Below are 22,478 nucleotides of genomic sequence, written 5' to 3' on the forward strand. Positions count from 1 at the left end.
TAAATTACATTTTATAAATTAGAAATCAATATACTATTTGGCATCAAATAAAGTTTATAATCCATAACTTTTTAATTCATTAATATTCTTTTAGTTGGTAACTTACTGCGCAAGAGGGCCCTGATTTAAATATCAAATCAGGCAGAATAGATTTGCATGGCTCTTAGCGTGTTGTTGGGATAAAAAATCTGAAATTTCACTTATTATTGGCTAAATTGAAATGCTAAGTGCTTACAATTCTTAAATTCTCCTAAATTAATTAATTCAATATATTTCTCGTCTTAAAGAAAAATGCGCCTTATAAACAGAATAATTTACTTTTTTCCACTTCCAAACTAATGCTCTATTTAAAATTATGTAATTAATTTATATTCTCTTCATAATTAATATTTCCATCGCTCACATTCCATTTTTCGATTATTTTAGAACTTTCAGCGAAAATTTAGAGAGACTATACGCGAACACATGAAATATTTAGAGAAGAAATCGAAATAACGAGCGATACAATAACAGACCCAGCCGGGAATTAACTTCTACACTAGCGAAATTAAATGGAAGCTTTCATGGATGGCGTTTTAGTGCGTTCTCGTGTAAAGAGAGTGGGGAAATATGCAAGCAAAATATGCGTACACAGACATTAATTGTTTATGTTAGGCGTACGAGCAGAAGTAGTGGCGAAGTTTCCTCGTTAAAATTATTTCAAAAGGAACGTTTCGTACATTTATCACCAGACGAAAAAAATTCCGCGCAAGGTAATTAAAACGCAACGACGTTCTACGCGGATGCATTTATTTTCACGAACAATCTTCCAGCGAATCCTCTTATTTTTATACGGATCACAAAACGGCCGGCGAAGATGAATAGACTTTCTCTCTCTCTCTCTCTCTCTCTTTCTCTTTCTCTGGTATGTCAACTGTGCACTTTTACCTCACATTATACTTTCTTGTTCTTAACTTCGAATGTGTCACGACAATGTTATTCTTTTAATCCACAAAACCTTCATAACAGAGTTCTTAATCGTGGTTTTGTGCGGAGTTTTCTGGAAAATTTCTAGAATGATCTCTTTCTTTTTTACGTATAACATACTAATTATCATCAGGATTTGTGATTGTTGGTAACATGGCAAACAATTGTCTTGACATCTTACAAGTAGTAACTCTCCGTACATTTCCTGCTTTGTTTCGTTGTGGCATGTAGGTACTGCATGTTTTCGTTCTCGCAGATTTTTTACCTCGTTTTTCCGTGAAAAATGAAGTAACATAAACGGAGAGTAATTGCAAGATTTATTTTAAACGTGGTAAGGCAAATGTTTTTTTAAGTTGATGCAATAAACTTACGATAATTAATAAGGCAAATAGTACAACGTTTAGAAAATGGTATATTTACGAGATCTTTGATAGGAGAAAAGATTGCGCGAAATATATTCTTTGACACTCCTTTGGCAATAGAATAAAAACACGACTTATGTGTCTTAATGTCTTCGTATATCAAAATTTTACATTTCAATAAATAATCATTTAATCAATTAACCTTAACATAATTAATTAACATTAACATCAATTAATCTTTCCAGGAAGAGAGAGTTCTAAAAACAATGTACAGAAAAAATAGAAAATGATCTATATATTGTTAACGAATAAACCAAAACGTAATAACGCACGATAGTAAGATGTAATGACTATGAGATTATGAATCAGAATGGGCGTGTATCTGGCTAGAATTTCAATGAAAAAGGAATCAAGTGAAATCTCATTTTCTTCATCGCGATGGCACAGACGTACATAATCGAGACCTCGCCGCGACTTCCCCTGAGAATATCGTGACTCGGATTCGCCGATCTTGCACACTTTTCGCGGCATTCCCTACCCCCGTGAGGCGAAACGAAGTTTGCGGAACGGTTCCTCAGACTTCGAGGCTCTTAGGGCTTCCATCGTAGTTCCACGGAACTACGCGGATTTTCCGTTTTCACGGAAAACGTTCAGGTTGCACGCGAAAACGTGTGCACAGACTGATATACCTATATACGAAAAAAGACGCCGTCTTGTGTACACATTACGAGGAATTACGTGATGATTTAAGTAAACGTAAACGGATGATCCGGCGAGAGGAAAAAATTGATCAACGGAGGTATGATTGACGATAAATAATATGCATAATAAATTTTCACCAAATTGGTCAGATTGCAAGGATTTTATATTGAGTAGGATACTAATAGAATAACAGATTAGAAATACCTGTGTGTAAATATTACATTATGTGAAAATTAATTATAGCTTTTAAATATTTAAATATTTAAATATAAATATTATAAATTTCAAATCTTAAATATCCAATTATTAACATTTATTTCGTATAACAAATTGAAAATATATATATGAAATCTTATTATTTTTTCATACTGAAAATTGGAAGTCGCATTATCGTGATGCTAAATTTAATGTAGGGTTTCAAACGTCACGCAGTCAGATCAATTTGATTCTAGTGAAATAGTGATGTAGTGAACGCTACATTATGGTGTTGTAATAATTGGCTAACTCTATTTCAAACTAACATTATGTAAAAATAGAAGGAAGATAGAAAGACAAGAAGAACGATTAGGTATTTACTTCCATAGTTTTACAATTGTTTAAAACTAAAGAAAATTTAAATTTCTCGTTAGTTTTTAAGAAAATTACATATATCCTCCTACAATAAAATTTTATCCGTACAAATATAGAATTGATAAATAATTGATAAATAAATAATAAACTGATATCATACCTATAACAAATTTGTTCTTTTTAATTAAATGTATAATAAATCGTGTTTACACAGATTGGACGAATCGTTGTATACTTGAAAATAACAAGCGATAAGCGTTTCAAGTATCGTCAGAAATTCTTTCAGTTAGCGTTTTGTAAGTTCTCGCATCCACGAGACAATAAGGAAAAAAGGGAAGTTCCGATCTCTTTTTCGTTCGTCGCCGACCGTAGATACTCCAGACGAAACTGTCGTTGAATCCTGAGGGAATATCGTGACTCGCATTCTACGATCTCACATACTTTTTCCCACGCGACACAAAATGAAGTTTGCGGAACAGTCGGCGACTGAGGCTCTTGGGCTTCGTAACTTGCTTGTAAGTCTCGCCGATTTTCCATTGTAAAGAAAAACGGCCGCCTAATGAGACTCGAGAATTCAAGACGACCGTCGGATTTACTTAAAACGAGGCTTTTTAAACTACTACCTACGCTTACACAATTAACTTTTTACATTCACCAAACCCTTTAGAAATAGCACAAAAATTATCGCGTAATTAGTATGAAAATATTTGTAAAAATATAAAAACGTTTTACTCTTCAATGAAATTAAAATGTTGTAAATCATTAAAATATACAGGAGAATCTAAAATTGATGCGTTATGAATTTTAGTAACATTTGTAATAAACATTTTTCGCCATATTGCTAATAGTCGTTTATCGTATATGCATATGCGGTATATATATATTATATTCGTTCATTACCTTTATTAGATATAAATGCATTGTGTAAAATTATGTCTTCTTCTATTTCTTATTTTATGAACTTTCTGTTGCCTGTCACTATATGTGTACAAGTTTGTGTACTCGTTGCCACTGTTTGTTGTGATATTAAAACATAAAAGTAGGAGAGGTAGATATGTAAATAAACATACATGTAAATGTCATCGAGAACGACTATAGGAATTCGGTTAAAACCGTCGAAAGTCGGTTGTGCGGCCTAGGTGCGCATCGGGAATATGCGCATTTTACGTGATATCGATTTCACCTTCGACAGAGCGCACAATGTCGATATCGATCGCACAGTCCACGGAATGACGCAGCGCGGGAGGGGGCGACTCATTTCTGTTTCGGTTGAGTGCGCGACACTCGCATTTCGCGACAAAGGGAATTAATCTCATCGTTTTTCTGTGTAAGTGCGAATTCTCGTTGTACGAATATATAACGCAGCTTATTGGCTTCATCCGCCGTACAAGATTTCGCTCGAGAGCAAAAAGTTAGTGAGTAGACGAGACAATCCATGTTCACATTTATGTGCATCGACTCTATGTGTGCTATGGTGGATGTGATTTCGTGCCAGAGAGCCTGTCCAGCGAGGATCTTTAAACAGCCGGGAGGATAACAGGGAATAAAGGCAAGGTAGGATACTTACATTTTACATTATCTTCTATGGAGGCTCATCGGGTTCTCTCTCATTCACCTTCCCGCTTTTCACGTCTGGCATATGTAGCTCCATAGTGTGTTATTGGCAAGGTTAGGTTTTGCGATAGAAACGTCCGCTACTTTTAAAAGTTGACAAATTTAATCCAGATACATATTTCGGTAAGGTAAGGTTCAAAATAACTTCCTGGCGCTCAACTAACTGGAGTTATTTAAAATATGTATTGTAAATTACTCCAGTAGGCGCCATTTTGTAGACCAACGTTTTATGCTCGAGTGTCATAGTCACATTGTACTACCGAATCATTTTTGTTTGGAAATATTTTCACTCGCTGATCAGGTTTATATAAATCAAAGTTAGCTACATTTCGTAATTAATAATTCAGTATATATACAAATAGATTATTAAACATCATTTAACTATTCTTATACGGTGCAAGAAAATATATGTATTCCTATATTGTGTTTTAGAATTTTATATAATTCAACGAGACATTAAATCACTCAAAATTTAGAATTAATTCGATTTTTTTTTATCATTACAATTTTTTCGTGGTAACAACAATGTGAAAATTTATCGAGTTCATACATACACAGTGTTTATGGTGGATATTAATCAAGTTATATGTTTTAAATGCTTTAACATTTTTAATTTTTCATTTTAAATGCATCTTGAGATGCTTATGTATTATCTAAACAATTTTCAAACTCTATTTTCTCTGACACAAAGCATCGTATTGAAAAATATAATTTTATATTTTCGATTTACTTTCGTGAGCAGAATTACATATCTATATCATTTTCGATTATACCATTTGTTGTAATATAGAGAAGTATGATAGTGTTAATATGCGACGTAATCAGTATATAATCAACGTTAATCTATGATCATTACGGAAATTAATATAAATTATATAGTTATCGAAATAAATGCTGAGAAATTCCTCCGTACCGTTTGCAAAATAATTTGCCGCTTAAAAGCGGTTTCGTACGAGGCTCTAGTGCTAAAAATTTGAACAAGCGTGGCATTCGTTTTCCACACACTAATTTTCCGGCGTGATGAATGATTAATGTTATCGTTTCTGCGAGGCAAACCGTTCGTTTTCAACGTCAATTGCGTTTCAATTGAGAGTAATTGATAAGTAGCAATAGCGAAACGTTCAGACGTGTAATAAATTGTAATCAAGCCCTTTTGCAAGGCATTTATATGGACCATGACGCGGCAACAATAAATTCAGCTAAAGGTTGTGATGAAAAAAGATCGTTAGAAATCGGTGGCGCAGTTACGTGAGTAAAATTCTTCTGGGAATGGTATCTCGTTTCTTGTCCCTGAATTATCAAACCAATTGACATACGAAGGTACTTCCTCGGTTGGATCCCTCCATTTTATGGTACTTCTGTTTCCACTTCATATCCGTATAGATTTAGCGATAACGGCATATATTCTTTGACCCCTTAGAATTAGGGAGTTTCTAATCTGAATTCAACGTTTTAATCTCTTTGCCCTTCTATTTCAACATCTATTATATTTGACATTTATATGCAATAAATAAAAGTAATTGTAATCTTGATTTGCAAACTGATACATTATTATATGCACATGTGAAAAAATATTTTTATTGTAGTCTATAGATATATATTTATGTATGTTAAATAAAATTTATAAATATTTTCTTAGAGTACAGATGTATGTTGTAACTGAATTTTATGTGCAATTAGGAAATTGAATAAACATTTCTTTACAGTTTAGAACATTTATGTTATGATTGTAGGATGTTCATATTCTTTTTATTATGTTCGCTGCTGTAGAGGATTGATGCAAAACGTCTACCACAGATCATGTTTCTTTCCTTTTAAGGATATAATTTTCTTTTAGTATGAACTGTCTGAAAGTTGTCTTTTTAAATTAACGTTGGTCATATACATATTCATTTATTTTCCAGCTTAAAATTAAATATAGTTAATACATTTCATAGCAATTGTGTTAATGTTTATATGTTAAAAGATCTAGTGGTAAAGAATAGTTCTTAGTTCTTCTTATTTGCACAATTATTTATCGAAGTAAAAATATCCTATACTATTATTAGACCTGTTCTGTATTATATATTTATTCTTATTGCATACAATTTTTCAAAAATGATAATTAGTTAAATTGATACTTGTGTAATTTTTTTTTTGGCATATAGTCAATTTTTGCGAAGCAAAGCCGAATTAATTGCACTAATGAGATAATATCAATAATATTGAACCCATGCTCGTGTGATGATATAATAATCATCTCATTATGTATTCTAACATAATAATAATATACATTGTAATATTCAATAGGATAAATTTTGTAGACATTTATTATGGAAAAAATTATTTTAATCCAATCCATGTAACTTGTACATTTTGTATATTATTTAAAACGTATTTCTTGTACTTATACAAATTATATAGTATATTTAAGGTAAATTGTATAATATACTTAATACACTTAATTACTCAAAATGCATGTGTTACGCCTTATTCTATTCTTTACGAACATAATTAGTACTTTTAAAGGACTAAAAATATTAAAACAGCCTCTAGATCACATATTACCTGAATAATAATAATTTCTGATTCCATCTCATTATTCTTTCATAAGAAATTAGATTTCGTGGAACATCTTGTGTGTTTAACACTTCGTGTCAATTTTTGCATGCGAACATTCGACATGCATGCTTTCAGACTAATTGAGGGCACGTAGCAAGAAGTAAAGAGGGCACACAGTTCGTGTTATGAGGATACATTCAAAATTAACACAAGCGACTGGCGGCGACGTCCTTGCTCGTTCGTGGTTTTACATCGTTTAGAGGCGTAAATAACCCTTGGGGGAATGACATTTGACGCTGCTCGCCTCTTTCGGCGGAGTCACTTTAGCAAAAGCTGTTGCTAGACGGTCGAATTTCAAATGTACACCGCCTTCTGTACGTTTTTCACAGGGACTCGTGTTTCTCAGCAATCCAATGGAAAAATGCCCGACGAAATTCCATTTTCACACTGATATCGTTCGCTGACGGCTTCACGGAGTAAGATACATTTATTTTCTTTACCTTCAACCTCGTTAATCCATAGCATCTGCAATTGATAAATAATTTTGCAGATTATAATTGCCTGTTAAATAAGTAACTGTAATAAACGATATTGACACGATGTTGGGTTTCTCGTATCTCGGTCCTGATTGCAATTTGTGCGGTAAAGATCTGTGTTTTAATTTAAACTGGATTAAACAGATCAGACTACTCTTAGAAGGTTAAATTACGAATAGATTTGATCAAAATTGAGAATTCTATGAAGACAGATTAATCAACTTTTCTTTCTATAAATTCTTAGTTCCGTTCTTCATACACGCTGCTATAGAATTCTTATTCAATTCTTTAGAAACGAACGACTTATTGTCAGAAGTATGTGGTATATATAAATAATAATAAATTTCACCCAAGATCTTGGATATTTTGAAAACTTAAAAAGAAATGTTTATAAAATCATTATTTCTTTCAATTTTTTAAATTAATGGAGTGGATCAGCATAGTTCTGTTTCTTCAGTGATTCTGATTGCTTCGGTCACGATGCATATTTTGTATTTCCAGATTTCTATTCCATGAGTAAATATATAAAACTATGTAATAGGGTCTCGAAAGACTCTATTCTTCCCTACCTTTGGTATCTTCAGAAGGTCTTTCCCTAGAGAAGGAAATAACGTCCTTGTCTTTCAAGACAGATTGACGTTGCGGTATAGGTGTATCTACCTGAGAATTTATTTCTCCAGAAGATCCATAATCTTGACAAATATCAATCGTCGCTTCTGAATACTGCCAGCCTCTTCGCATCAATAGACAGATATAAAAAAGTAATATATGTATACATGGATTTTGGATACTTCTAATGAAATTCATTTTGATTTAATTTTATATTAATGTCTGCTGTATTAAGTCGTCTGGAAAATTCTTGCCGCTTTGGAAACGTAGAATTTTCATTCGTAGTTTTCACTTTGTGTCTTCTGTTACGATGAAGATGTCAGTCTCTATTTCGTTTTACAACTTGTTCCCATTTTTCAACTAACTTTGTTACGTCAGTTATATTAATTATAATAATTCCTAAGCTTTTTGTTAACAGAAATATGTTAACATCTTTGTAGATGACTACTGTGTTTCAAAATGTTTTTCTTGATAATGAGTGTCGCAGTGCTCCGAATAAATGGTAGTTTGACGAAGTTGGAGAAATATGGTGCTTGCTATACAACTGGAGTGACTTACTTTGATCCAGGAGTTATGGTGTTTCGTAATTTTTCTAATTGTGCATAATATATTTCGGAATGTATAGCGTCATTAGATTATAGAAATTCTTCATAATAATTATGTTCAAGGTCTTTTTTGTACCTCTCCATATCAATATTAATAATTTCTTTACGTATAATGCTTAAAACGTGTTTATAGTATCACTATGGCGTACGAGTTTTTCTACTAAAGATCCCTATCAATAGCGCAATAATGATTGTTCTATGCTGTTCTATGCCATCCGATATTATTCTATCCTTTCCTATACTAGTTCGCAATTACATTAGTTCTCTCAAGCCTTATCCTTATAAAAAGTATATGTATCACATTAATCATATTAATGTAGAATTCGGTGTAATGTCAAAACGGAAGAAATAATTTTGTCTCCTATTTGTATGAGCTACGTGGCAGGAAACTTCGTTAAACTCGCATCTCACGATAAAAGTGCATGGGGAAAGATCTTGGAAGCAAAACCAGGCACAAATCGATTACCCTCGTAAAACTGTATGCAACGAGAGATAGAGGGTGTGTTCGATGTAGCCTGCGGGGCTTTAGAATTTTCAGAGCGGTGATGTTCCCCAGGTAAATACTTAATCTCCTTTCTTCTCTGGTTGTTCCGTTTTTACGAAGCTTCATGTGTAATTTAAAGTCACATCTTATGAACGTATAAACTTTATTGCGTAAGTTTTACCAAGTGGAATAACAGGGGTCCTATAAGGGATGGATCGCGAGGATTCGCCTTCTTCTTGTAACTTCCTTCTTGCAAAGGTCACGAAATAAACTTAAAATCTTTTTTGTTCATCTGATCTGATAACTTCAGCGAATCGATGTTGTTGAAGGATAGGAAGGTCAGATGATCGTTTTTATCCGAAGACATTGCTTTATTTCATTTGTTTGTTTCGATAAGAATCCCATTTGAATGACATGGAATCATTAAGAATTTGTCTTAAGTTAATATCGGATGAATATTAGATTTAATCAAGTATTGGATAGAAATTGCTCAAGACTAAAGTTTTATTTTCTAACGCAACTAAAATTTTGATTTTTTTGTAAGAATTTGTTAGTTATGTAATAAATAGAAGGTAGATTTTTGTAAGACACTTTCAAAGGTTAATAGAAATGAGAAAAATGAACAAATATGAAGTTTCCAGTATCTTTCCCGTAAGAGGTAGATTTCTGAAAAAAAAATAGAAAAGCTTAGATAAAGTTTCGCTATTTTTCATACGTAATTTTTGAACTTTAATGATGTTGAACCTTATCCGGTAAAGAGAATTCTAGAATTCTAAAAATTTTGTTTTTTTTTTATATTTTTTGAGGAATCTACTACATTCACGACAAAACACTAATGACTAATAACCTGAATATTCTACATGTATCATATAGCGGATAACCGCAATATCTTAATATCAAATTATTATCTGCTATCAAAACATATTACACGTTCGACGAAACCACACTGAAATATAATTTATCTATTATAATCTCTATCGTACACTGAAAAGCCAACAGCAGAATATAATCGAAAATTTTCTATTCACCACCATCAACGGCACACAGTTTGATAATTGCCGACACTAGGAATGTCACTAAACACGTAACGGTATTCAATTCTGCTGTCGATTTCCTGTCAGACTGTGGAATTCGCTCGTTTTAAAAGGCAATGGAAAGCTGACGCCAACCTCTTGGTCAGGCGTGATTTTTGTTCGGACAAGGTCATGTTCGATTGACGCGTTAGACGGGGCTACTTTTACAACGACAGCATAATATGACGCGATAGGAAACGGCGAACGAGGCTGCATTTACGTGTCCAGAATGAAACAATGCTATTTTCAAGCGTGTGTCGCGAGCTCGTGTTAAGCTCGTCACAAATAATAATAACGGCACTGCGAACGAACAGATAATACCCACTGTTTCATTAGCGAATCCGCGGAATATACACGCGTCCCGAACCTGCGTATATCTCTAGCTATAGAGTGCTTCCTTCCCTCGATACACCTCATCTGAATGGAGTAATTCGAGTTCACCGCCACTCATGTCCGACTTATATGTATGCATTCAGTTATTTCTTAGTTTATCGATCAACAAGTATAGCGGTCCATTTGTTTAAACTCCGTTTACTCTGGTCGAAACTTTGTGAAAGCCATTGATTTACCGAACTTGCCGACAGAGACTTTTGTTTGTCGAGAATTTGGTCGAGCTGCGATTCAGTTCTACGAATTATGATTGATTTTCTTAGCCGTGGTTAATAGGAGGTATAATTGTTTTCTAAAGTAAATAAGGAGGCGATTCGGGCGACGTTTATGCTCCAATCATGGGGCAATTACGGAGTTTAGAATTTTGAATGTTTCCAGGCGTCGTATGGAATTTCCTTAGTTATTTAGTTGGAGTACTGGAAAGTAATAACGTTTTTTCGTCGATTTAACGTCTATTAGGGATAGATTGGTTTAAATTGAAATTAATCGTCTCGAATTTTAAAATTGTTTTATTAGGATGATTTAATTTTTCATCGATACGTTCGATTTGGTCATTTAATTTCTGACAGTGATTTTGAACTTTAATTTCTCGTTATGGAAAAATAACATATCTATTTTAATACGACTGAAAATTTGTATGAGAGATCATGGTTTGTAACAAATGATAACACATGTAAGTCAAAATGTTCAATTGTAGTTGGAAAATTTTAAGTTAGATAAAAGAAAAGAATATTCTAGATATTAGTTTTATGCATATTAAATTAGCGACGTAAGAGGTAATTAGCGGAACCCCTATTATTTTCATTATATTTTCCTTGACAAGTTTAAACGAATGGGACTTTTGCAATCGATTTGCTAATTTGGAAGAAAAATTTGTCATAGTTTAAAAAGTTGTAATTTTGTTTCAATCATTCGGGGAAAAATTTGATAGATACTTCGATAAGTAAGTATTAAATGAAAGTGATGCAAGAGATAATCATTAAAAACGATGAAGTCGTTGACCTTAATTGAAATATTTGTTTTCAAATTTGCATTTATCTAAAGAATTATAAGTAATCAGACTGTAATTCTGCAATTTAAAATAAATGAGACAGATAACCGAATCATACGTTTGAAGACCAACAGGAATTTTCATTTCTAATCAAAATCTTCACTAAAATTATTATTCATTTTATTGACTATGTTTTACCTTACGAGGTTTTATAAAGTTGGAAATCCTTATTTAATTGAATTATCTTAGTTATCTTTGAAAGTTCTGAAAGCTTTCTGTCTTACAAAGTCTCGACAATTTCAAATTTTTTCAAGTAATTTAGCTGTCGTAATAAATCTTAAAAATCTTCAAAGTTTTACGTTTCATGGAGATATTGGAAACTTTGACTGACCTGAATATTTCAATAATATGTAAAACTCTTGCAAACTGGGTAACACCACAATTATTTTAACGATACATGTATGCATTGCTAGTTTAACGCTTGAGCAAACAGTGAAATTACTATAATTCATTCATAAGAAATATAAGATTACTTTTAAATCAAATTTAATACGTGATCGGGATTTCACATCTTCGTTATACACTCAAAGTTCTTGAAAGATAATAACGATTATAGGTCAGAGAGATGCTAGAAGGTTTTAAAAGGTTTTACATGTATCTCTCGGATCAGCATTCGAAGAGATAAACATCTTACAACCAACACAAAATGCTACTTTAACAAATTTCATATTTATAAAGTTAAACGGCTTAAAATATACAACGATTGAAAAACTAAAGCTATAAGGAAAAGATGAAGGAAAAAAGAAATGTAAAACGACGATAAGGTCAGGCACTACGCCGAACAATATTTTCTGCATATATTATACCAACGTCTAACAATAGCTGGAGCAGAATACAGTGGTCGTTACGTTAAAACGTATTCGCACGATTTCTTTGCGGAAAGGACAGAATTTCAATGGGGCGCAGTTAAACCCGACGCGCAAGGCAGAATTAAATAAAACCCGCTCACTGTAAACCTGGTTAAAGAATAAAAAAAAAATATGGGCATGTCACGTTGAATGTTTAACAGATATTCCAATGGAAAAGTAATATTTCCCTCGGCAATCCCCTACGTGATACTGGACAATGCGAGCTCTTAACCGCGCAACCTTTTAATTATGAACGCACGCACAGAGGTAAAAGTGTTTTATTTCCAAACGGTACTACACGTAATTCTTCCCTCTTACGTGGATACGAATCTCTCTCTGACCATATATCATCGTTCCACGAATGTGGATGTGCTACAAAGTACAGTAGCCCGAGCTGTTTTTCCTTTTTCCTGTCTTCTTGGTTAATGGCTTAATGTGTGAGAACGTCGAGGGTGCGAAGACATGTAACCTGTTTCTCGAACTTTCACTGTTGACATCATTTTTATCCTTGTCAAATGGAGAGACTTTGGTATCGAAGTTACCTATTGGATACTGTTCTGTTGAAAATTGTTATACGGACGGAAAGAGTTCGTTTTAATAGATTTTTATAGCACTTGTTAAAGTTAATTTCAGCGAATAATGGGATAGCAAGGTAATGATTAATATTTCAATCTCAGTATTAACTTCTAGAATTTATATATTTATTGCTTGTATTTTATACGTGGATTAGTGGGTGAGGTGGTGTTACGCCCCGAGACTTACTATAGGCCGTGTTCTTAACCGTCGCCCTTGGTACTACAGTGTCGCAGACAGATCGTCTTACATGACCGGCGAGATATACACAATGTAGCGATAAGCACATAGTTGTCGTCAAGCAGCGAGTTCTGAAAAACATCGATTCGCCTTCGGTTTGTTATTTTACCTACACAAAAAAGGTGGCACATGTGATCATAAGCGCGAACGGTCGCAGAACCCGAGCGTGGTGGGGATCGTCTCCAAGAGAAGGTAAAGGAAAAAATCGAAAGGCAATCAGTATCATACGAGGAGTCAAACTGAATGCATCGAGAGGTTCAAAGAAATAAAAACAAGGTCGCTTAGTCAAACGAATACGTTGGGAAATACTATAAAGTCGAGTCGAATTATAATAATAAACTAGTTGTATTGTTGTTAAATCATTTGTAATGTGTTAATTATAATTTTAAATATTGTTAAATATAGAAGCTTATATTAACCCTGTTAATTTAGTGTTACAATCATTTGAACTACCTCTGTTATTCTAGTCGAAACAGGGGAACGACTGGTTCGCGGCGTCGACTATCAAAATCGTAGTGAGAATCGTAGCCCCTTACTGACGCATTTCCTCGCGATCGTGTCTCTCCGCGAACGGTCGTAACAGGTGGATTATTATACGTGTTGGTTGGTTTATTAAAGAGACGAGTGAGGAATTCGTAATTGTCAGTTATATTAAAATCACTTTAAGTACAAGTACAGAGATAGTGTACGCTGGTCGTAATCGTCGCCCGCTCAATGCTACTGTTCAATTAAACGCTTGCTATTCGACTATATGTGACTCGCTATAATGACTCGTTATACTCATTGTCCTAGAGAGCACGTTCGTCTATTTGTATCGACCGGTGGTATTGTAAAAAGTTCAGATGTAACTCCGGTTGACGATTACAAATAACGGCGATAATATTTTGTCCAGAGTTCGTTTACCTTTGAACATAGCAAACCAAAACAATGTTGGCACTCTAAAGCACAACAATACGAGTCTCTTCTGATTCGAACCTTCCGTTGACTCATGTGCTGCTACATTTACTTGAATACTTGAATCTTTTCTTTTCGTGCTTTGGCAATTGACATTTTTGGAATTATACAACTTCTTCTATTGAATTGTTGTTTATAACAAGAATGTTTTTTAAAGGCGAATAATATGCTCCATTGTTAATTTATAGCTTCATGATTCACGAGATAGTAGATCTCTTTTGAGGTAAAGTGAGGTTGTTGAGATAAGTTGAGGTAGTAAGTGATTTTTGTACGCTCTGTCTTTGAGACTAAATTATCTTCTATCAGATTATTGATATTCGTTTTGTAGAAATAATTTTCATTCGATAAGAAACGTGAATTTCTATCTTTTATTCCAATTTGATTTATGTTTTGTCTCTGAAGGTAAATTACTACTATGGAAGAATATTAATTCCATTATTTCATCATTATATTATATTAATATCAGTTCATATAATTTTAGATTCCATATATTTTTTCAGCTTCCAGTTAGTGGAAATGTTAATACTTAATATATCAAAAGCAGTCATATAATTTTTCTGCGGTAATGTGTCATCTACCAATGACAACTGAAAGAATAGAATAAAATATCTTTACTCCTGTGGTAGTTTAAAAGTTTGATTACAGAGTATCTAATATAAGACCCCTCTCCAGCAGATGTCTACCATGATTTTATTGAAAATTATCTTTCTAGAAATTCTTCTTTTTAAAATGTCTCCAAGGGAACATACTCCCGAAAGTTTATGTCTGCTTTATTTTTACCGAATTTATAGTAAGTGCAGTACATTTTTAAAATTAATATTCAGTTTTTCGAAATGGGAATTTTATATTCACTATAATGTATTTCTTGTGCGATATCTTTATATATTACATGGATATATCTCACAGCAACGTAAATTAGATATGTATGGTCTCAATATATAATAACGCTGATTCAATTATACCAAGTGTAACTTATGATTTCTAAACTATTTCATACAATTTCATTTATTTTAAATCACGATACATAATGAATTGTTATAAACTTATTATTAGCTTAACTATAACATTGTAACTATTTTACTCGTTACGATATATAATACTGAATATTCTCCTTTACTAATTATATGTATAGAAGTTTGTATCTATTGTTTATAGTGATGGACAAGTCGGAAGATAGTCTCGTGTTTCAACCATTTGGTAGAATGTCCTGTTTCTAGTTGCGACAGAGCGATGTAATGTAGAACATAATAATCGATTTTTTATGTAAAATTCTACTCATAAAATGATTCTTCGTAGATTTTAAGAAAGTAGCAATTTTATTTTAATAATTAAAAGAAAAAAATATTTTACTTTTGATATTCATAAAACTGTAAATATTGTTTAAGTTTTAATCACACATGTTGATTTATTATTTATTTCGATCGAAATACATTGCTGTTTTCTGAATTCTTACGCGAAAACCAGGAAATCAAGGATTTATTTCAATATCTTTACACAGAATCTGAGAGTAGTTTAAAGTAAATATTCGCTTTCCTTTGAGCGTTACCCTTGCCATTTGTCTAATTTGTCCAGTGGGATAGCTTGTCGATGCCATAAATTCTCGATAGCATGCTTGTCTGTTATATAATTACTCCAGAAATCCAATTTAGTTAAGCTCAAATAACTTTCCGAGCATAAACAGTGTGTTTGAAAGCGATTTGGTAAGACGAGTACTAATAACTACCTACCGTAAAAGATACCAAGCTTTCCTACAATAGTTATCTTTAAATAGGAAGATATACTATGATGTTTAACCAATGAAATATAAATTTTTTAATGGAAAATTGCCGCAAACGTTCCATATTTAAGAGAAGAGACCATTTTCGAGAAATGAATAAACCTTTTCAATATTTTTCGAAAAATGAATCTTTAACGGAAAAGATTATTGTAAAAACATAGTGATAAAAATAAGAAGATAATTTTATATTGTAGTTCATTAAGAGATTGTATAACCTACACATATAAAAAACATAATTGGAAAGTTTCGTTGAAATGTATTGGTAACCTTTTTGAAATATTTTCTGCGTTCCTTAAATTTTAATTAATGGTTTTTCAAAACAATAGACATGTTAAGATAGGAACAAGGGAGAAGCAGGTAGCAAAAAAAATGAGTTTATGTGTTTATTTAAAATATAACATTTTGAAGCATGAACGTCTAGATTAAGCATGCAAAGTATAAAAACATAAAATGATGGCAAGATATCTAAATATATTCTTTGAAGTCAAATGAAATGTAAGCAGAAACAAATTTATTTATGCTTGCAACATCATTTTATAAGAAAAGTAGTTGATAAGATATTTTAACAGGTGTGGCCGAGAGATAAAGTGGCCGAATGCACAAATCGCATTCTCTTTGTGCATTAAATAAAGAGGAAGACTGATGAAGTGTAACCGTATGGAATATTGCTCAAATTCAATTAAGTTTTATTTATAAATTTTCCAATAAATTCCGAAATATAATACAGTCACCGTGAACCTACCAACGGATGCCTATATTTACTGAGTACACAAAGGTCAATTTATCATAAAAAAACCTATTCGAATATGATGGGTCTTACCCGACAGCGCTAGGTATTCTTTTGGCAAATATTTTTCTTCGCGTTATTATACTATTCATGTTAAAATTCAGTCTGTCGATGCCGCTGGTTTAATGAAAATCGATTTACGTGGATTGTAAAACATAAAGTGAAAATATAAGCGCTTAACGTTAATTTGTGACTATTTTAACATGAAAATGTTTAAAACAGTAGAAATCATGACAATGTTGTAGTTGTATAAGAACAGTAAAAGTAATAATAACGGTATAGTAATGATCCAGTAATAATGAAATAGAATATAAAATATATAGGTATTTTGTAAAAGAAGGAAAGCAATTTCTCTTTTGCCGGAACTGAACCGAAAGAACGAATTCCTGCATAATTTAGGTAAGCTATTACACAAAGGATGCGCATAATTTTTATGTTGCATTTATAAAATGCGCTCCAGCCACGCGACTCGACGAGTTAATTTTATTCCGTTCATTTCTTATTACACGAGGAATTTTACGAAAGAATAACCGATTTTTCCATAAATGCTTCTCGAGATTTTTAACTTTTCTCTAAAACCATTACAGATCTCTCCATTTTATCTACGGTTATTACAAGTTTTATAGTATTTAATTATATTTTGACTATGAAATTAAAAATTAAATTTATTAGAATATTCTAGATTAAAATAAAGCAAAAAATTTTGTCCCAATTTTAATATTTGATATTCCTGTTCTTATAAAACAAATTGATATGAAATAAAACCTTTGAAGGCACTAATATTGGTATGTGCGGGGAGGCATAAATCATTTCGGCACTCTAAATATTATTTTTCGTCTGCGTGAAATTTTACGCAAATATAGATACAGTCTGAGGCGTGCAAGTGAATTTGCTGTGACAATTTCGATAATATTGATTTTAGCAAAAATTCGTTCAAATAAATATTCCATCGTTGAGTAACGATCTCCCAAACGATAGTCCATTAAATTTTTTTTTGTACTTTTCGAGATTTCGATGTATTAAATTTGTAAAATAAATATTACGTTCTGTTAATGTTGAAATCCATTACGGGATTGGTTAAAATAATTAAGTAATCCGGACATTCGTGTATTTGAAAATTTCGCATAGTTACCTTATTTCAGTTTCTTTCGTGGATTATTTTGTTCTACAATCTGATGTTATTTTTGGGCAATATCAAGCCAATATTTATTAACAAATAATATCGATAAAATTGGTATAAAGATAGGTAAAAGAAAACACACATGTAGAAATAATATGAAGGTATCATAATGAAAAAAAAAGTTTTAGATAATTTTGTTTGCCGTCTATTCTTTTTCACGGTGCAATCTATTCAATATGTTTATTCCTCGCAAAGTTTCTTATCTTTATACCTTTGGAGAGGTATCAGTCATTTAAGATTCATAAACACGAGAACAGGACGATGCAGGCGTTCAGATAATTTTAGTCTACGTACATTTTCGCTTATCTCTCTTTATGATAACTTTATCAACATCATTTGTTAATAAATGTTGTTTATATCGTCCAAGGATAACATCAAGATTATAGGAAAAGATAATAAATTCATGAAAGAAGCTAAAGTCGTAAGATGTTTATGCAAAATCTGCAAATACCTAAGTGTCCAAATACTTATGGACGAGGGTGTACTTGTTATAAAACACTAGCCGGATAATTATTAAAATTATTAAAATTATATATATGATAGCTGAAGCATACCTACCTAGCCGAGAAATTTTATCCTAAAATCTATCGTTCTAAAAATTATGACAAATCAATGCATTCATAGAAATTACATTGATTGGAACGAAATCCTTGTAACAAATCAGGATTACTACTTGCAGGATCTACAAGAAAGCGATGTTCATCACCGTCAACTAGTGAATCCTGTTAATTTCGAACAATTAACTCTCGCTCATTTCCAACTAGTCATCCTTCTTACTAGGTTTTTACAAGTGAACATCTTGTGATTAGTGTTCATTTCTTCATGTGCGAATCTGTGTAAGCCAACGACAATAATCAGTTTTATAGCAGCGTGTAATAACTCCTGTAACAACGAATTCAGTGGTTTGATATAATCGTCTCCATTGTATATTGCGTGTAGGTAAAGTGCTTCTAGTCAATTAGCAATATTTCCTTCAATTAGTAGATTGAACATAAACTTTAAATAAGACATTGCAAGATGGCATTCATTGGAGCTGTTCATCCTTCAAGTTCTATTTATCTTATTGTATTTTCTTTCATATATTTATAAAAAATAAGAGAAAAAGTATTACCCATTTATATGTAGTAAGACACATGTAAATATTATAATAAGAATTATAAAAGATTTGGATATTATCATTATAATATGTGCTAACATGCCATAGTAAAGATATAAAGTAAATAGCAAGCCTTAATAGTAGCAGGTAGTTCAGTTGTAGTAATCAGCAAATTACACCTATGATCATCTCATCATCGTCATTACAGGACAGTCGCATACACTCTCGCAATTAAGCTACTCTCTTAGTACACCCCGTGGGCTACAAGCGCATGAAACTGCAGATCATACATTACAAAGACACGTGTTCGCGGAATATGTGAAATCTGTATGAGGAAATTAAAAATCAATCTTCTTAATACATGCAATAAACTCGTGTTATTTATCTATCCATCTATCTGACATTGATCTAAATTTGATATCAACAGAGAAATTAAGTTAGAAAGATGAAGAACGGATGAGGATTAAGAAAACTCGTGAATATCCAACATTTGTGTCGTGCTACATACAATTATATGTATAATTGTAAGTATTTGATATACACGATTATTCATAACTGTCCATAGCGCAATTGTAATTGTGTACGATGTCATTACTTTATTATTGATCCTACGATACAGTAGTTGTCATTCGATTTAACATTTCGCTAGCCAAAATCTTTCTCCAATCCAATATATCCACTGTGTCCTTTCCAAAACCACAAGGAATTGATTATTTTCATCTCTGTTAATTGATCATTAAAATATCCATACGATCTATAAAACAATGCCAGTACTCGGCATGTGCTCGTGTAAACCACTCTAAATCGAAACAATCGGTATTATCTCACGTGTTTTCACTAAATCGTAACCTTAATCGGAAATAAATCATACACAAACCCCGCTGACCGCGGTTGATTGATTTTCTTTTCCTTTCGCGACGAGTTTCGACCGTGACATATTTCCCGTTAATCAGACCGAGGTCGAAACTTTTTCCATTTGTTTCTCTTTCGGTCGTGGCCACCTTGGTCCCGTCGTTACTTCAACTTTCTCGGCTGCGCCTCCTTTTTTCCCCGGCATGCTCGTTGAAATATTTAACCGACCGCAAACTTTTTCGAGGTGTACGGGGTCAAAACGAAACGTAGAGTCGGCACGACGATTTGTTAGAGGCTGGCTGTGAGACCGTAGAGAAATTTTATGAATACGCGATGCAAATTCCTTGCTTGTGACGATAGCGTTTCCGTCGTTTCGAATCGTGCGCGAATTACCTCTCGCTCGGAACTGAAAATTGCAGTTACGCTTAAAAACTTCCGTTCGAAGATCGATACAAATCGAGCATAAATGCTCAACTTCTCTGCTCGATTTATCTCTTAACGCGTTACGCGGCTGACAGCGCGCCTGTCGATTCCGGATTCCGCCATGTTCTTCGCTTTTCCCTACAATAACGTGGAACTTGAGGCACGTTCAACCGAAGCTACGTCTCCAACGAATAGAATGCTTCTCTGTTCTCGAATAGTTCCGTTTTAATTAAGTAGAGCGGATTATTCGAAAATCTTTTAAGGTGTTTATTATTTGATTATGGAGTTTTTCAGGTGATTTAATTTTCAAATTAATTTTCTAGGTTTCATAATTTAGCGATTCATGATTTATTTCATATTTGCAGACACTGAAGTTAATTACAAATGATTGTATTCGGTTTCAAAATATTGTGATTAATATAAAGTTTACTATATGAATCTCGAATTTTGTTTTCACGCGGAGCATTTTTAAATGTAAATTGTGTGTAATATTTGAAAATTTTATATCTGATTATTGTACAATAACAAACAACAGTTTATCATTCAAAGAAATTTTGCACGTATTCCTTTGTTCTACGCCATATTGAAAACGTAAGGAATTTCGTTCCTTTGAAGAGGAAAAAGTTAATAGCGTATGAGGAAATTGGGGCGAGGGAAAATTCCGTTTGTAAGTGAAGAAAAATGATCGCGGAAAACACACGTAGAAAATACTTAAAAACAATTTCGTAATTTTTAACTAATTTGTAGTGTTTTTTAAGCAAGGTGTTTGGTTTACCAACTTTAATCCCTATTTTTTTCGTCCGTCGTCACTCGCATCTTTCCTTTCCTTGCTGCGGTTTTTGTACAAGGGAATAATGAATGAAGGTTGGTATATGTCATAAGTGTATATAAGTACGTGGCAAAAATGAGGACGCGATGGAAGAAAATATAAGATTACCTACTTTAAGCTTAAAAATGAAACAGTGCTGTGCAAATATTTGCATGTTTCTTAATAAGCTGCATAATGAATTGTCGTTCGTGTGTAAAATCGTTGTCATAAACCTTCAGAAGTGATTTCTTACCATTTTGTGTAATGGTATTTTGAAATTATTATTGTAATACTACATCGTAAGCTGTTTTAAAAGGAAAATTATTCTGAAAAAAATTTCATTACGCAGCTAGTATAGTTCATAATTTATAAATGATTTTCATTCAATTTTATGTACATAATATATTATAATGTTATGAATCGAGCAAGAATTTCTAATTTTTTGTTATAATCCTATACATCTAAATTAAATTTGAGTTTGCATGCAGTATTAAAATACTGATGTAAAGATAGACTAGAGACAGAAATAATTTTCTTGTTTTCGAGAGCACAATTCTACTCTAACAACTACATCGACAAAAACATTGACAATTTTAAAGTAGAAGGTTCTTATCCATTTTTATTAAATTAACATCGTTTGAATTTCTCAGAAATTATTGTTTGATATTTACTTGTAATAGCCAGTACTACGAACATATTACGTGACTGTACAAGTTCCTTTTCAAGAGAGACATTTTGCCGAGTCGTCGGTTTAATGTAGTTCGCAATTCTATTAAAAGTCGTAGCCTTCTTCTCTGCGTCTGTCTGAAAACTTTAACAAAAGCTGGCGTTAATGTCAGAAAGAAGGATTTTCATCGAAGCAGTACGTAAACATTCTTTGTTATTAGGTCAGTCTATACTACTTTCGATGAAACTTTGAAATTTCATAAAATACGTCAGTCTTTTTTCTCACGCCAACGATACATTTTTATATTTATTATTAGTTAGCAATTTTTTATAGCTTCCTTCGTAATTTTCTTCAGAGTAAAATATCCATTAACTGTCCTGATAAGTTTCAAATGACATCTGAGATATTAATATTTTCAATCTATTTGTCTGTTTTAATAATAATTTTCCTTAAGTAAAATGTAATTAATAAGGTGAAATTGTCACGAAATCACATTGTAAATAATTAAATTATAATTGATTAAATTACTGTTTAACATAATTAATTAAATCCTCTTTCTTTGTCACAAATCTTTATAATTTATTTTCATGAATTTAAATATTCGTACATTCAAGGATAAATTTCCAAAAAATATTCTGAAATGTTCTGCATTAACTCGAACGTAGTAACTTTCTTATGATTTTTCAACAAAGGTCTATGCATACAACATACACGTATCTTTTACATTATTTATTTAGTGCATTAAAATGTTTCATCAAAATTAATCGAAC

General features: G+C 32.4%; 1 long non-coding RNA gene across 1 annotated transcript in view; it reads left to right on the forward strand.

Moving 5' to 3' along the window:
* Nucleotides 1–3,739: 3,739 nt before the first annotated feature.
* The window catches only part of LOC110119566, a 119,503-nt gene continuing 100,764 nt past the window's right edge, over nt 3,740–22,478 (forward strand). Inside the window, exon 1 of the long non-coding RNA XR_002308039.2 lies at nt 3,740–4,154. This is a non-coding gene — a long non-coding RNA (uncharacterized LOC110119566). The remainder of the gene's footprint in view (nt 4,155–22,478) is intronic.

The sequence above is a fragment of the Bombus terrestris genome, chromosome 9 (genome assembly GCF_910591885.1).
Source record: "Bombus terrestris chromosome 9, iyBomTerr1.2, whole genome shotgun sequence".
NCBI lineage: Eukaryota > Metazoa > Arthropoda > Insecta > Hymenoptera > Apidae > Bombus > Bombus terrestris.